Source organism: Dendrobates tinctorius, unplaced genomic scaffold (assembly GCF_039654945.1).
Source record: "Dendrobates tinctorius isolate UK_male_01 unplaced genomic scaffold, ASM3965494v1 ptg000116l, whole genome shotgun sequence".
Taxonomy (NCBI): domain Eukaryota; kingdom Metazoa; phylum Chordata; class Amphibia; order Anura; family Dendrobatidae; genus Dendrobates; species Dendrobates tinctorius.
The window spans coordinates 43,114,235-43,131,072 of NW_027361784.1; positions in this window are offsets into that span (position 1 = coordinate 43,114,235).

A 16,838-nucleotide genomic window follows, 5' to 3' on the forward strand; every position below is an offset into this window, starting at 1 on the left:
ATTTTGCTTTTATCTGGCAAAATTTTTTTTGAAGCATCACATCTGAAGATGTAGCAACTTGGGACATGCCACCCTTTCCCCTAGATACAACATACGGACCACTCAACTCTGTGACAAGCTTTTGCATAAATGCCTTGTGTGACATTTGTCCGGTGGTCATCTCCTTGTATAATATCCAAGCATTTATACCCGCTTAGTCTAAGGTATTTTCAAATGCGTGAACAGGCCATCTCCTAGTACCTGTTCTTGTGCTGTTGAAAAAAAACACGTAATTTTTATTGTTTTCGCGTCATACACCATTACATTGCATTATTGCTATATTCATGCATATTGCCCATTTGCAGATAAAAAAATATTCTTTCTAGCTGTAAACTATAACTAATAACATCAAGCTGTATGCAAATATAGTTTTTCCCCAAAAAAATTGCTGCTTCACACTATACAGTACAAAATAATCGAATAATATGACAATAAAATGTTGTATATACACTCACTGGCCACTTTATTAGGTACACCATGCTAGTAAGGGGTTGGACCCCCTTTTGCCTTCAGAACTGCCTCAATTCTTTGTGGCAGAGATTCAACAAGGTGCTGGAAGCATTCCTCAGAGATTTTGGACCATATTGACATGTTGGCATCACACAGTTGGCGCAGATTTGTCGGCTGCACATCCCTGATGCGAATCTCCCGTTCCACCACATCCCAAAGATGCTCTATTGGATTGAGATCTGGTGACTGAGGAGGCCATTTGAGTACAGTGAACTCATTGTCATGTTCAAGAAACCAATCTGAGATGATTCGAGCTTTATGACATGGCGCATTATCCTGCTGAAAGTAGCCATCAGATGTTGGGTACATTGTGGTCATAAAGGGATGGACATGGTCAGCAACAATACTCAGGTAGGCTGTGGCGTTGCAACGATGCTCAATTGGTACCAAGGGGCCCAAAGAGTGCCCAGAAAAAATTCCCCACACCATGACACCACCACCACCAGCCTGAACCGTTGATACAAGGCAGGATGGATCCATGCTTTCATGTTGTTTACGCCAAATTCTGACCCTACCATCCGAATGTCGCAGCAGAAATCGAGACTCATCAGACCAGGCAACGTTTTTCCAATCTTCTACTGTCCAATTTCGATGAGCTTGTGCAAATTGTAGCCTCAGTTTCCTGTTCTTAGCTGAGAGGAGTGGTACCCAGTGTGGTCTTCTGCTGCTGTAGCCCATCTGCCTCAAAGTTCGACGCACTGTGCGTTCAGAGATGCTCTTCTGCCTACCTTGGTTGTAACGGGTGGCAATTTGAGTCACTGTTGCCTTTCTATCAGCTCGAACCAGTCTGCCCATTCTCCTCTGACCTCTGGCATCAACATGGCATTTCCGGCCACAGAACTGCCGCTCACTGGATTTTTTTTCTTTTTCGGACCATTCTCTGTAAACCCTAGAGATGGTTGTGCGTGAAAATCCCAGTAGATCAGCAGTTTCTGAAATTCTCAGACCAGCCCTTCTGGCACCAACAATCATGCCACGTTCAAAGGCACTCAAATCACCTTTCTTCCCCATACTGATGCTCGGTTTGAACTGCAGGAGATTGTCTTGACCATGTCTACATGCCTAAATGCACTGAGTTGCCGCCATGTGATTGGCTGATTAGAAATTAAGTCTTAACACACAGTTGGACAGGTGTACCTAATAAAGTGGCCAGTGAGTGTACAGTACCTGTAGGAGTTTTCAGAGCTCTTATGTCTGCATCTGTTGTCTTTGTCTCTCCAAGTGAAATGAAAGTAATTTACTATCCAGACTTACTGTCTACTGCTAGGACCAGAGAAAAACACCTCCCTTCGTTAGCATAAGATAAGAGCCCACAGTTTTACAAAAAAGCTCTTTTCAGATCAGCATTACACAGTAATAGAACCAGGTTACACAAGGAAAATGTGAAAAGTTGACATCTGAATTGAACTACATCTATATGAACATCAGGGTAAATAAGATACAGTGAAAAAATTATGCACAAAACTTTACAGCAACTTTTAGTGACAAAAGGACAGCAAAATATAGTAGGTAGTCAAAATGACTACTTTTAGTAGTTATAGGTGAATGTTGAAATAAATGCGCAATTTTTGCACCTAAATTATTTATTGCCACAAAATCTTTTTTAACATCCTATTTGAGGAAAAGTCACCGAGTCTCAAGCAGGAATTCCAAAAAATGTAGTCACAGAGGAGAAATACATAGTGCGAAGTAGTCAAAATGACAACCTCAGTAGTTCTAGTGTTAATGGCCAGATTACACAATTCTACTGTGCTTAAGAGAGCACACTAAAGGCACAGCTCTCGCACTACTTCCATTTATCTGCGGTGCCAAAGAAGGAAGTTAGCGGGCAGTAGCCCAATTGTGGTTGCGGGTTGGCCGATGGGCTCACGTGACAGAACATTGTCACTCGAGTTGCAGGAGACCAGTGCTGACTACACTGGATTGGCACCAGTACGGGAGTTGAGTATATCTTTACTTTTATTTTATAAGGGGAAAATTAACTATCCTCGTTTTTAGCTATTAATCTGGCCCCAGTGTGCTGTTGGCGATGCAATGTGCATCACTAACATGATTTTGTCAACAAGAAGCTCTAAGTTTTAGGTTTAAAAAACACTTTATATCATTAGATGATTCCCTCACATACCTTTTCTTTTAGTTATAGGGGGGGTGACTGAATTTTCTCAGTCATGGATCTTTTGGTGTACTTTTGAAATTACGCAGGCCCACAGCATTGCATTTGACTGCTGTGTCCGTCCCAAAGTCACGGCAATCATGTATCACATCCACTCCCTGGGCATGCACATTGACTCTGGGTGTACATCCCCTGCTTCGTATCAGATGCGCGCTTGAGCCGGAGTGTATAGTGGAGGGGGACACAGTAGCACGCAGAAGGTGCGTCCTCACATGTCATGTGGCCACTGACTCATAGCGGCTCCGGCTTATCCCTAACAGCACACTGGGGCCAGTTTAATAGCTAAAAATTAGGTGATAGGTTCCCTTTAAAAAGGAGCTGTCCAGGTGGTGTATAAACTTTTTAGAGTTTACATTAATGTACAAATCAATTGTGTTTAACCTATAATCCTATGTATTTGTGAGGCTCACCTTGTGAAGTGGACCTCTCTAATCCCCAGGTCTGGGTGGGTACACGTACCCCAATCGTTGGTGCAGCTAGCAGGATGGAACATGGAGAGTGAAAACATGGCAAATGTAAGAAACTAAGTACCAGTATTACAGGTGCGATGGAACTAAACAAGGATGGTTTCAGAGTGTTGGAGCACAAATGACAAATGGTGGATCACATCAAACATAGGACTCTAGAGTCTTAATCAAAAAACACAGGTGTGTGTCCTATTGGGCCCTAGCTTGGATTAGGCAGATTACATCAATAAGCCATGCTGGGTAACCTGCAAAACCTGCTGTGGAGCACAGCAGAGGGCAGTGGACCGAGGTGAAGAAAGCAGAGCTCAGAATGCTTGGGACAGGTGTGCAACAGTTTTTATCCATAGGAAGGCAAAAAACCCATAGAGAAGATTCTATTTTCCATATTTTAGGGTAAATTCCAATTAGATTCGTTCCCTGAATTCAAGTCCCACAGCAGAATTTATTATTCGTTCATAATGCATAATATTGTATTTTTAAGAGAGAATTTTTTAAGAAAGGCAGCCAGGCCTTTGATGAACTTCTTAGTGAATCAACAATCACAACATTTTGTGGCAGAGAGCGCCATAACTTTACTGCTCTTACTGTAAAATAAAATCACTGTTTATGATGATGGAACCTTCTTTCTTTTCCATTCTAAAGGCCATATGTTGGCCTAACAGGTTGAATTAAAATAGGAACATCAAATTATTGCGTAGTATTCCAAGTTCAGTTCATAAAAAACTGGGTAGAGCCTGAGCCATTGCGGGCTGGGCTGGGAAGGCAGAGGGGCTGACAATTAATTTAAGGAGAGTGGTCACTCTCAGACTGGGGATTTTTCTAAATATCACCTATTAGCAAAAGTGATCACAAGGCTTCCTAATGCCTGTCCACCCTTAGGACCTAACTTTCTAGCAATGTAAGATCCGAATTTCAATTTTGTTTGAAAATGACATTCAGTGTGAGCTTGAGCAACCCTCCATGGCACTCCATGCTGTGAAAGTATGAGATCTTGCTCTTTCACTAACCCAGTGTTACTGTATAATTTACTAAGCATCTACAAAATGGCATCATTACAATTCAGTATTCACTCTGACGATAAAGGGTTGTGGGATGCTACTAAATAAAAAGTCAGGTAGAAAAGAGCGGATCGCATTGTACAGACTCTTTCCGTGGTCCAGGTCAATGCTCTCTGGCTATGGACAGGAGCAGCGTGAATTTCATTTCTCTCTGGGATCCCAATTTTAGCTTTTTATTAGCTGAGCTAGTAAGATGTCACTTGTGTGCTGCGCTCCACACATACTATGTCCCATCAGGCCGACAAATCAAACACTGTGCCGGTCAACCCAGAAACTCAGGAAATTTGCGTTGCTCCTGTCCAAAGCCTGAGAGCACTGACCTGGACCAGGGATCCGCTCATCTCTAGTGACAGGTACTCTCTAAGTTCTTGTTATCAGCCTTCATAGGTGTGTGTGACCTCTTATTGAAGTATTGAGCAAATTTTTTGAATTTCAAAGTTGCCAGATTTGCCAAATTTTGGCAGCAAATTCAATTTGTAGTGGATCGATTCACTGTGAGTCAAAAGTAGTACAAGAAGAACAATCCAGCAGAATAGTGAAGTCCCAGGAAGATATGAAAAAATAACATTTATTCCAACATTTAAATTCTTCATAAAAGTTAGGAACTATGAGTAAGGTTCTTTGCCAAAAACATGTAGAGTTTTTTTCTGTGTTTTCCTCCGTATATGAAATGTTCCTAAACTTTATGGGGATTTCAGATGTTGGAAGAGCCATAATTTTTTAATATCTTCCTGGGACTTCTATATTACGCTGGATTGTTCCTCTTCTTGTACCACTAAGCTCCACAGCAGCTTTTGCTGAGCTATTATCTGCGTGAAGAGTCCTATGTTGCGGGTAGAGGTTCTCTAGATTAGTGAAATGACTTTTTCATACCCTGTTTTTTCTTACAGAGAGTCAAAAGTACTCAAAAGTCCCTAATTACCTTGAAAAGATATTTATGACACTCAGAAGTATCCTCAGAGATATGCCAACAAAAACTGTATTATTATCTTTTTTATCACACTGTAACCTTTTTCACAATTTTGCAGTCACACTCTATCTGTACCATTTGTTCAGTATTTTATAGCTTTCTGTTCCTATCTCTATGTCTAAGGTGTGAGCTGTGATGTCCACTAACTTTCCAAAAATGTCTGCTGAATTTCCTGCTTTTACTTTTATGCTGGCTATGGTAGTATATCTAGATTGGTTGTGCTATATCATGTAATGCGACTCTTTGTATGGGATCTATTTCTAACTGATGCAATGTGTAAAATTGTGGTAACCATTTTAGGCAATTTGCAAAAAGCTAATTTGCAAAATGTTCAAATTTAAATTTGCATCAAAACGAGTCAATCATATCTATTAAGCATGTATTTGGGTGCTGTTTATTCAATACACTGTAAAATAGAAAAGCCACAGATTTTGTCTTGTACCGGTACACACAGGACAGCGTTAGGTATCACAATCTTCTTTTTGCAATCAGCGTGAATCCATCTCTCCAGCTTCCTTTTTTTTTCCCTTGCTGCCTTCAGAATCTGCAGTGATGACGAAAAAGACAAGACAGGCTGTCAAAGCAATCTTAAATAATGGCTTGTGATTGGTATGAAATTACTTTACCCCACATGCCGCCTGCCCATTATGTGTGATTAATCAAAAGCATATGACTTCTAGAAGACACGCCGCTCCTGCCAAAATATTCCGTAATTTAGCTGAAATATAAACAAACACAAAACCTGTGGAGCGGATTTGCATAATGAAGATCAATGTTTTGAGAAAGTTCGAAATCCCAAAAAAAATAAAAAAAATAAAAAAAACCATAATGTACCTAGCAGTTAATCACGCACCAGGCTAATGGTAATTGAAAAGGGACGGGGCATTAATGGTGACATTTATGTGATTCCCCTCCCTGTCAAGAGTCCACTTAGTCATTTCACATACAACAGATGGCCATAGAAACATGCAATATGCACATTAGATTATTAATCTCTCCAAAGCTGGAATCCGGTTTTAGCATTCCATTATCCTTTGTAGTCAATGCAGCCATTTGCATTGTAAACCTTGACTATCGTCTGATATTATTGAAATTAAAGCCTGTCACCAAAATCCTAAAGATAACCTGCAGTCCTATTGAACATCGGCAGATAAAAATCATATTAAACATGTGCAGGTGTCCAGCTGGAAGTGCAACTGCAGGGGAACATGAAGCTATATTCTTCTTGAGAGCTGTGACTGTGAACGGTCAGAGCTTACTTTACTGCTTTGGCCAAAGGTTTTGAGACTGATGCAAATTTTGGTTTTCACATTTTGCTGTTTCCGTGTTTTTCGATCTTTTAGCCGAATGTGTCTATGGTTGAGTAGTAGTCACAAGTTCCAGCTTTCCATCTTCAGGACATACCTGAATACCTGGTTTCTTCCTGAAAAAGGGGTTGCCAAAAAATCCTTGAAACGCGTTGAATAAACCACTGTTAAACTTCAACAATTTGCTGGAATTTCATCATTTGGGCAGCGCGGACGAAATCCACTTTCCCTTGCAGTGTTCTGTTTCATATAGTCGGTGACCGATTTGTGGATCTGCGGCAGCCCTTATCTATACATGCTTTGAATACTGAATACCAGGTGAGCAGTTTTTTCAAAAACCGCTTATTTTATTTGTGGGATAAGACCCTATCTTGCGCTTGTGTCTCTGTCTTTCTTCACACTACTAGCTTTCCATCTTGATACTCTGTAATAAGGCCTTAATTTCATCTAGGCTTGTTACTATCAAAGTTGTATCATCAAGATTGTTGATGATTCGTCCAGAAATTTGGATTCCTTCTTCTTCAGTAGCATTATTATCACTCATGACACGTGACCGGTAATGACCTTTACAGCCTCATTCTCGAGCCTGCATAGGTCACTCACTGTCATATCTCATGGACGATGACGTCAGTAACATCATCACTCATGAGACATGACTTTGAGTAACCTATGAAGCGTCATTCTCTGAACGACGGTCAATATGTTGCCGGAGAGAATCGCTGGATGTCGTGAAGACCACAATGAATTACGTCGAAGCTGCTGGGAATATTATTTAATAATAAATGGGTAAACCAGGGAATGTGGGGGAGTCTTTATTCTAATAAACTTTTTTTCCTGTGTTTGTCTTTCAATTTTGGTGAGTAACGGGAGTGTCTTATAGACGTCTCTCCATTACTAATCCCTGGGCTTGATGCCAGCTGACATTACACAGCTGACATCAACCCCAAAAATTATTTCTCTGATTGCCACCTCACCAGGGCATTTGGAAAGAGCCAATGCTAAGCTCCAGAACTGGCACATCTAATAGAGATGGTTATTTGAAATAGGTGGGGACCACACTTCATTTTTGGGGGGTCTCCCCATGTTCAATAATTCAGCAGAGACAAAGCAGACAGCTGGGGGCTGATATTAATAGGATAGGAAGCTGCAAGGATTTTGGCCTTTTCCCAGCATAAAAAGACAAGTTCACAGTTGTTCACTTTTCTTTGAATGGTTATTAAAAATAGGGGGGATCCTATATAGTTTTTTTCATTTATTTATTAACAAGTACAGTAAACTACATGCACATGGACCTCTGCATCCTGGTTCAAGATTATTATTTTGAATAAAGAGCGCAATAGGGTCTTATCCAGGTAAAATGTATAAATAATAAAGGTATTATACTCACCTTCTCAAAGAGAAAGTAAAGCCTGTATAGTATGTCAGCCTGCTGCACGTCCAACGGTCCACAGCGGAACCGCACCACAGATAATAAGGAATAAATTCTTGGACTTTAAGTGCGCTGCCAGACAAATTCCATAACCACACAAGGTTAAAACAGTTAACCCTTTAATCCCTACGCGTTTCGAAGCATAACGCTTCTTCTTCAGGGGTTGACACATGAATACAGAGAGCTGTCATTGCATTTATACATACACAATTCAAATTTGGCGCCATCAAAGACACGAGGTGCGCCTCAAAGGTCAAAGATCAAAGTAATTCAAGCGTCTTGAAGAGTTCATAGAGGTTAAGCGTTCCATAATTAAAAAAAACAATTATATCTTTATTATATTTTGCAGATAAAAGAAAAAAAGGAAAAGAAAAATGAAAAAAATGAGGAAAAAAATATTAAAAGGGGGAGAAAGAAAATGAACCCACGACGTGAGGACAAGAAAAAGGATCAAAGTCCGACAGACACACCACTACACCAAGGAGAGTGCTCGGAATTAAAAAACAGATTATAATCCGACAATCGGAATAAATCCCTGAAATAAATATGTATATAAGTAATAATTAAGTGATGCATATACACTCACTGGCCACTTTATTAGGTACACCATGCTAGTAAGGGGTTGGACCCCCTTTTGCCTTCAGAACTGCCTCAATTCTTCGTGGCAGAGATTCAACAAGGTGCTGGAAGCATTCCTCAGAGATTTTGGACCATATTGACATGATGGCATCACACAGTTGGCGCAGATTTGTCGGCTGCACATCCCTGATGCGAATCTCCCGTTCCACCACATCCCAAAGATGCTCTATTGGATTGAGATCTGGTGACTGAGGAGGCCATTTGAGTACAGTGAACTCATTGTCATGTTCAAGAAACCAATCTGAGATGATTCAAGCTTTATGACATGGCGCATTATCCTGCTGAAAGTAGCCATCAGATGTTGGGTACATTGTGGTCATAAAGGGATGGACATGGTCAGCAACAATACTCAGGTAGGCTGTGGCGTTGCAACGATGCTCAATTGGTACCAAGGGGCCCAAAGAGTGCCAAGAAAAAATTCCCCACACCATGACACAACCACCACCAGCCTGAACCGTTGATACAAGGCAGGATGGATCCATGCTTTCATGTTGTTTACGCCAAATTCTGACCCTACCATCCGAATGTCGCAGCAGAAATCGAGACTCATCAGACCAGGCAACGTTTTTCCAATCTTCTACTGTCCAATTTCGATGAGCTTGTGCAAATTGTAGCCTCAGTTTCCTGTTCTTAGCTGAGAGGAGTGGTACCCAGTGTGGTCTTCTGCTGCTGTAGCCCATCTGCCTCAAAGTTCGACGCACTGTGCGTTCAGAGATGCTCTTCTGCCTACCTTGGTTGTAACGGGTGGCAATTTGAGTCACTGTTGCCTTTCTATCAGCTCGAACCAGTATGCCCATTCTCCTCTGACCTCTGGCATCAACAAGGCATTTCCGGCCACAGAACTGCCGCTCACTGGATTTTTTTTCTTTTTCGGACCATTCTCTGTAAACCCTAGAGATGGTTGTGCGTGAAAATCCCAGTAGATCAGCAGTTTCTGAAATACTCAGACCAGCCCTTCTGGCACCAACAATCATGCCACGTTCAAAGGCACTCAAATCACCTTTCTTCCCCATACTGATGCTCGGTTTGAACTGCAGGAGATTGTCTTGACCATGTCTACATGCCTAAATGCACTGAGTTGCCGCCATGTGATTGGCTGATTAGAAATTAAGTCTTAACACACAGTTGGACAGGTGTACCTAATAAAGTGGCCAGTGAGTGTATGTATATGATTAAAAATACGTAAAAAAGGAATTTTGTATATGAATAATAAATAAATGAAAAATTATAAAATTATAAAATTATAAAATTATAAAATGTGTCACCATTATTTTATTTTAAATTCCATGAGAGATCAGCGGCGCAGGTCAATGGGCGAAAAACGCACCCACAGAAAAAAGTACCTGCAGAAGAAACCAAGATCGCTCACAGCCCAAGAAAAAACACAAACTTGGCACCAATACTTTAAATGATTAAAAATATTCATAACATATATATTAAAAACGCATTAAAAAAAGGGGGAGGGGGAAAGGAAAAACTTATAGCAAGGTCCACTTTAATCATGGACTAGTTAGTAAGGAAAAAAAGCACATCTGTATGCATGCAACAATTAAGAGCAGAAAAACGCATTGGTTATTTTATTTTAGAAGTCTATTAAGGATCCGAAATTTTAAGGGCATGAACCAGACTAACAGAAAAAAATTATACGAAGCGAAAAAATGAAAAATAATAATCATGATACAGAAAATAAGCCCATTAGTTTCTATAAAAATGACACATTGCGTTATATGTAAAGGAAAAACACTACAGAAAAAATATATATTTAAATAATATATATATGCGTCAATGTGCATACAGGATTGCTATAAGTTTTTCCTTTCCCCCCTCCCCCTTTTTTTAATGCGTTTTTAATATATATGTTACAAATATTTTTAATCATTTAAAGTATTGGTGCCAAGTTTGTGTTTTTTCTCGGGCTGTGAGCGATCTTGGTTTCTTCTGCAGGTACCTTTGTCTGTGGGTGCGTTTTTCGCCCATTGACCTGCGCCACTGATCTCTCATGGAAATTAAAATAAAATAATGGTGACACATTTTATAATTTTATAATTTTATAATTTTATAATTTTTCATTTTTTTATTATTCATATACAAAATTCCTTTTTTACGTATTTTTAATCATATACATATATGCATCACTTAATTATTACTTATATACATATTTATTTCGGAGATTTATTCCGATTGTCAGATTATAATCTGTTTTTTAATTCCGAGCACTTTCCTTGGTGTAGTGGTGTGTCTGTCGGACTTTGATCCTTTTTCTTGTCCTCACGTCGTGGGTTCATTTTCTTTCTCCCCCTTTTAATATTTTTTTCCTCATTTTTTTCATTTTTCTTTTCCTTTTTTTCTTTTATCTGCAAAATATAATAAAGATATAATTGTTTTTTTTAATTATGGAACGCTTAACCTCTATGAACTCTTCAAGACGCTTGAATTACTTTGATCTTTGACCTTTGAGGCGCACCTCGTGTCTTTGATGGCGCCAAATTTGAATTGTGTATGTATAAATGCGATGACAGCTCTCTGTATTCATGTGTCAACCCCTGAAGAAGAAGCGTTATGCTTCGAAACGCGTAGGGATTAAAGGGTTAACTGTTTTAACCTGGTGTCGTTATGGAATTTGTCTGGCAGTGCACTTAAAGTCCAAGAATTTATTCCTTATTATCTGTGGTGCGGTTCCGCTGTGGACCGTTGGACGTGCAGCAGGCTGACATACTATACAGGCTTTACTTTCTCTTTGAGAAGGTGAGTATAATACCTTTATTATTTATACATTTTACCCGGATAAGACCCTATTGCGCTCTTGTTTCAACCTTTTAGTGCATACAATTTCTGAATTTCTCTGGCGGTTTCCTGGAAAGTACGGCCGGTGTTCTGGTTGATTGAGCAGCAGAGGGTTCGTTCCAGTGGAAAAGGATGGAATACTTCCAAAATAGGCTTTCATCAAGGGAACGGCTAATTCTACAGACTATCGGAAACATCGGATATACAGCTCATAATGAGGAAACTCCAGATGTCTTCAAGGATGAAGAGACTAAGTTGTTCCGGAAAATCTTCACGAACTTTAAAGAGGCTATGAAAGAAGAACTACACTATAGCTTGGATGCTCGTTTTTTATCTATCTATTTGGATGAGAATATTTGCCCACGTGGATTAAGGTTAGTCTTTGATTCTCCCTTTCCCATGGACTCAGACTTTACACAAGAATGGGATAAGAGTCTGGACATATGTATGCATAAAATGATACTTCTATTATACAAAAAGAGATCTAAGCTTGCTGAAATAGCGGCAGACAAAGTGCTGAATTTTTCTAAAGAACTGATCCCATTTCTTAAACACCCAGAATACAAAAAAATCAATTCAAATATAATAACGCACGTCATGCAAGTTGAGCATGAGACCATTTTAAAAAAATCTAAGAAACTACAGAGAGACAGGGAGGACTACAGGAATTTCAATGACAATAAAAATAAGAATAAAAATATAGTGGGCAAAGGGAGCACGAATCAAACTGATACTGTAGTTATTAATAGCAATGAATTAAATACATGTGGTATTAAGAAAGATTCTAATGCTTTTGATAAAGTTAGTAATACTAACCTAAGTATTAAATTTCAAGCTATGAAGGATAATGGACTTACCCCAGCACAAGAGCAAACCAATGGGGGAAGTATGGGTAATGTTCTCTCAAAACCCCCTCAGTTAAAAATTACTAAGATGACAGCACCTCTGATTGATGCTATAAAGCAATTAGATAGTATCAAGGAACAGATGAAAGGGTTAAATGGGAACAAAAATCTTATCGATTCTGTAAATCCCATTATTGATAGGTCTAAGATCATTACACCCATCCCTGTAGTCATCCCATCACCTGCTTTAATTGAATTTCCAGAGTGCACACAAAAATCTCTCTTTGATTTTTCGATTTGTGATAATGATATATCCAGCACTCCAACTAGTGAAACAGTCCTGATTGACAATACCAATTTAGACAATAATGCTACGGTTCCTTTTTTACCCCGAATTTTGAAAAACACAGAAATAAAAAAAAAAATTTTCTCACCAAAAAATGGAAAAAGAAAAAATCCTATAGAGGAACCAGAGGGGGGAGAAAAAAAGAAAGGGAAAATAAAAATCTAAATAAGATAAAAAGTGACTTAATTTTAGATGATGGTAATAACAACATTTTTAATTTATCTTCTTATGTTTTATCCAAAGATGAAACCAGTGTCCTATCCAAGGGACTAACCTTCTGTCCAACACATAAAACCAATGATTTTAACCTTTTTCTTGATTTGCAAGTTTTCATCCGGAAACTTACACTGAAAAGACATTTTTTAATGAAGGAATCAAATCTTGTCCAAGAAAGTACTAATATTGACCCATCCAATAATGACATTACAGATCAAGATGACTTTCACTTAGATGTACCTATTAAAACCAAGTTTTATCCAATTGAGAGCAGAGGTCATCACCTTGATGTTTTTAACGATATTGTGCAGAGGGAATTTAAGGAACTAAATTCCATAAAATCCAAGCCTAATCTAACTAAAAGTGAAAAGTCAGCTTTAAAATCCTTAAAATCCAATTCCGATATAGTAATTCGCTCAGCCGATAAAGGTGGTGGTATTGTTGTACAGAATAGGTCAGATTATTGCAATGAGGTGTATAGAATTCTGTCTGATACCAAATACTATAAAAAAACCTCTTTTGAAGCCATCCCAAATGTTAAAACCAATTATGATAAACTAATTCAGGAAGGAAAAGAAAGCAACATTTTTAATAATAATGAATATAGATTTTTAAAAGATGCACAGTCCCGCACACAATTCTTTTATCATTTACCTAAGATCCACAAGAATCTAGAAAATCCACCGGGGAGACCCATTATATCGGGTATAGACTCAGTTACTAGCAACCTGTCCCATTTTATAGATAGAATCATGGTTACACATGTCCCATCATTGAAAAGTTTCATCAGGGACTCAACGGATTTAATACAGTATCTCCATGATATCGAATGGAAACCGAATTTTATATTTTTAAGTATGGATGTATCATCACTCTATTCTAATATTTCACACACTTTGGGGTTGGCTTGTTTCAATAAAATTTTAATAAGTGATAAGAGACTGAACAAGGCACAAAAAAACTTCATTTTAAAAGGTATGGAATTCATTTTAAAAAATAACTATTTTACTTTCGAAGGTTGTCTATATCATCAACAGCTCGGGACCGCCATGGGCTCTAAGGTTGCACCAACCTATGCTAATATTTTCATGGGTATTTTTGAGGAGTTCCATATTTTTAAATCTAAATGGTATAGCAATATAGTTCTCTATAAAAGATTCATTGATGACCTTCTTTTTATATGGGACAACAGCAATAATGATATTCATAATTTTATTCATGATTAGAGTTGAGCGATACCGTCCGATACTTCAAAGTATCGTATCGGATGGTATCGGCCGATCTTTAAAAAAAGTATCGGTATCGCCGATTCCGATACCGGAAGTCCCATTCAAGTCTATGGGACTTCCGGTATCGGAATAAGAAAAACCCTTTCCTGCCCTTGTACAGCCTCTCTGGGGTCTGTACGGGCCTTTCGGGGGGCTGTGCCGGCCTGCCAGGGGGTCTGTGCAGGCTCCGGTGGTCTGTGCCGGCCTGCCGGTGGTCTGTGCAGGCTCCGGGGGGCTGTGCCGGCCTGCCGGGGGGCTGTGCCGGCCTGCCGGGGGGCTGTGCAGGCTCCGGGGGGCTGTGCCGGCCTGCCGGGGGGCTGTGCCGGCCTGCCGGGGGGCTGTGCCGGCCTGCCGGTGGTCTGTGCAGGCTCCGGGGGTCTGTGCAGGCATCGTCCGATGGGACTACAAGTCCCATCGGGCGATGCCTGCTACCATGACAGTGATTGACACATTAGCCAATGATGGGACAGTAGTAGTCCCATCATCCGGCTAATGTGTTAAATGTAAAAAAAAAAAAAAAAAAAAAAAAATTACATGCTACATACATACAACATGCATACTACATACATGCTACATTCATACTACATACTACATACATGCTACATTCATACTACATGCAACATACATACTACATATATACTACATGCATGCTACATACATACTGCATGCTACATACATACCACATATATACTACATACATACTACATGCATGCTACATGCATGCTACATGCTACATACATAACACATATATACTACATGCATGCTACATACATACTACATGCTACATACTACATATATACTACATGCATGCTACATACTACATGCTACATACATACTACATATATACTACATGCATGCTACATACATACTGCATGCTACATGCATGCTACATACATACTACATACATACTACATGCTACATACATACTACATATATACTACATACATACTACATACATACTACATGCATGCTACATGCATGCTACATACATACCACATACATAACACATATATACTACATGCATGCTACATACATACTACATATATACTACATGCATGCTACATACATACTGCATGCTACATGCATGCTACATGCATACTACATACATACTACATGCTACATACATACTACATATATACTACATGCATGCTACATACATACTACATGCTACATACATACTACATATATACTACATGCATGCTACATACATACTACATGCTACATACATACTACATATATACTACATGCATGCTACATACATACTGCATGCTACATGCATGCTACATACATACTACATACATACTACATGCTACATACATACCACATATATACTACATACATACAATACATTCATACAATACATACATAGACATACAGTACATATAACATAGAGTAACATACTTACCAATACTTGTCACATTGTTCCCCGAAGCCATTGTCTTTCCGGAATAAATATTAACATAACAAACCACAAAAATACTCACCCACGATCCGAAGCAGTCCACGAGTGTGTCCCACGACGATCTTGGGTAGAGAACGGCAGCATCAGATGATGCTGCCGTTCTCTACGGGCTGCAGGAATCCAATGACGGAAGGTAGGTATCCTTCCGCACTGTATTCCTCCGCCACTTAAAAAAAAAAAAAGTCCCTAGTCTCACTTTATGCCATTGCTGTGTGGGAAATTCCCACGCAGCAATGGCATAAAGTGAGACTAGGGACTTTTTTTTTTTTAAGTGGTGGAGGAATACAGTGCGGAAGGATACCTACCTTCCGTCATTGGATTCCTGCAGCCCGTAGAGAACGGCAGCATCATCTGATGCTGCAGTTCTCTACCCAAGATTGTCGTGGGACACACTCGTGGACTGCTTCGGATCGTGGGTGAGTATTTTTGTGGTTTGTTATGTTAATATTTATTCCGGAAAGACAATGGCTTCGGGGAACAATGTGACAAGTATTGGTAAGTATGTTACTCTATGTTATATGTACTGTATGTCTATGTATGTATTGTATGAATGTATTGTATGTATGTAGTATATATGTGGTATGTATGTAGCATGTAGTATGTATGTAGTATGTATGTAGCATGCATGTAGCATGTAGTATGTATGTAGCATGCATGTAGTATATATGTAGTATGTATGTAGCATGCATGTAGTATATATGTAGTATGTAGTATGTATGTAGTATGTATGTGGTATGTATGTAGCATGTAGTATGTATGTAGCATGTATGTAGTATGTATGTAGTATGTAGTATGTATGTAGTATGTATGTGGTATGTATGTAGCATGTAGTATGTATGTAGCATGCATGTAGTATATATGCAGTATGTAGTATGTATGTAGTATGTATGTGGTATGTATGTAGCATGTAGTATGTATGTAGCATGTATGTAGTATGTATGTAGTATGTAGTATGTATGTAGTATGTATGTGGTATGTATGTAGCATGTAGTATGTATGTAGCATGTATGTAGTATATATGTAGTATGTATGTAGCATGCATGTAGTATATATGTAGTATGCAGTATGTATGTAGTATGTATGTGGTATGTATGTAGCATGTAGTATGTATGTAGCATGTATGTAGTATGTATGTAGTATGTAGTATGTATGTAGTATGTATGTGGTATGTATGTAGCATGTAGTATGTATGTAGCATGTATGTAGTATGTATGTAGTATGTATGTAGCATGCATGTAGTATATATGTAGTATGTAGTATGTATGTAGTATGTATGTGGTATGTATGTAGCATGTAGTATGTATGTAGCATGTATGTAGTATGTA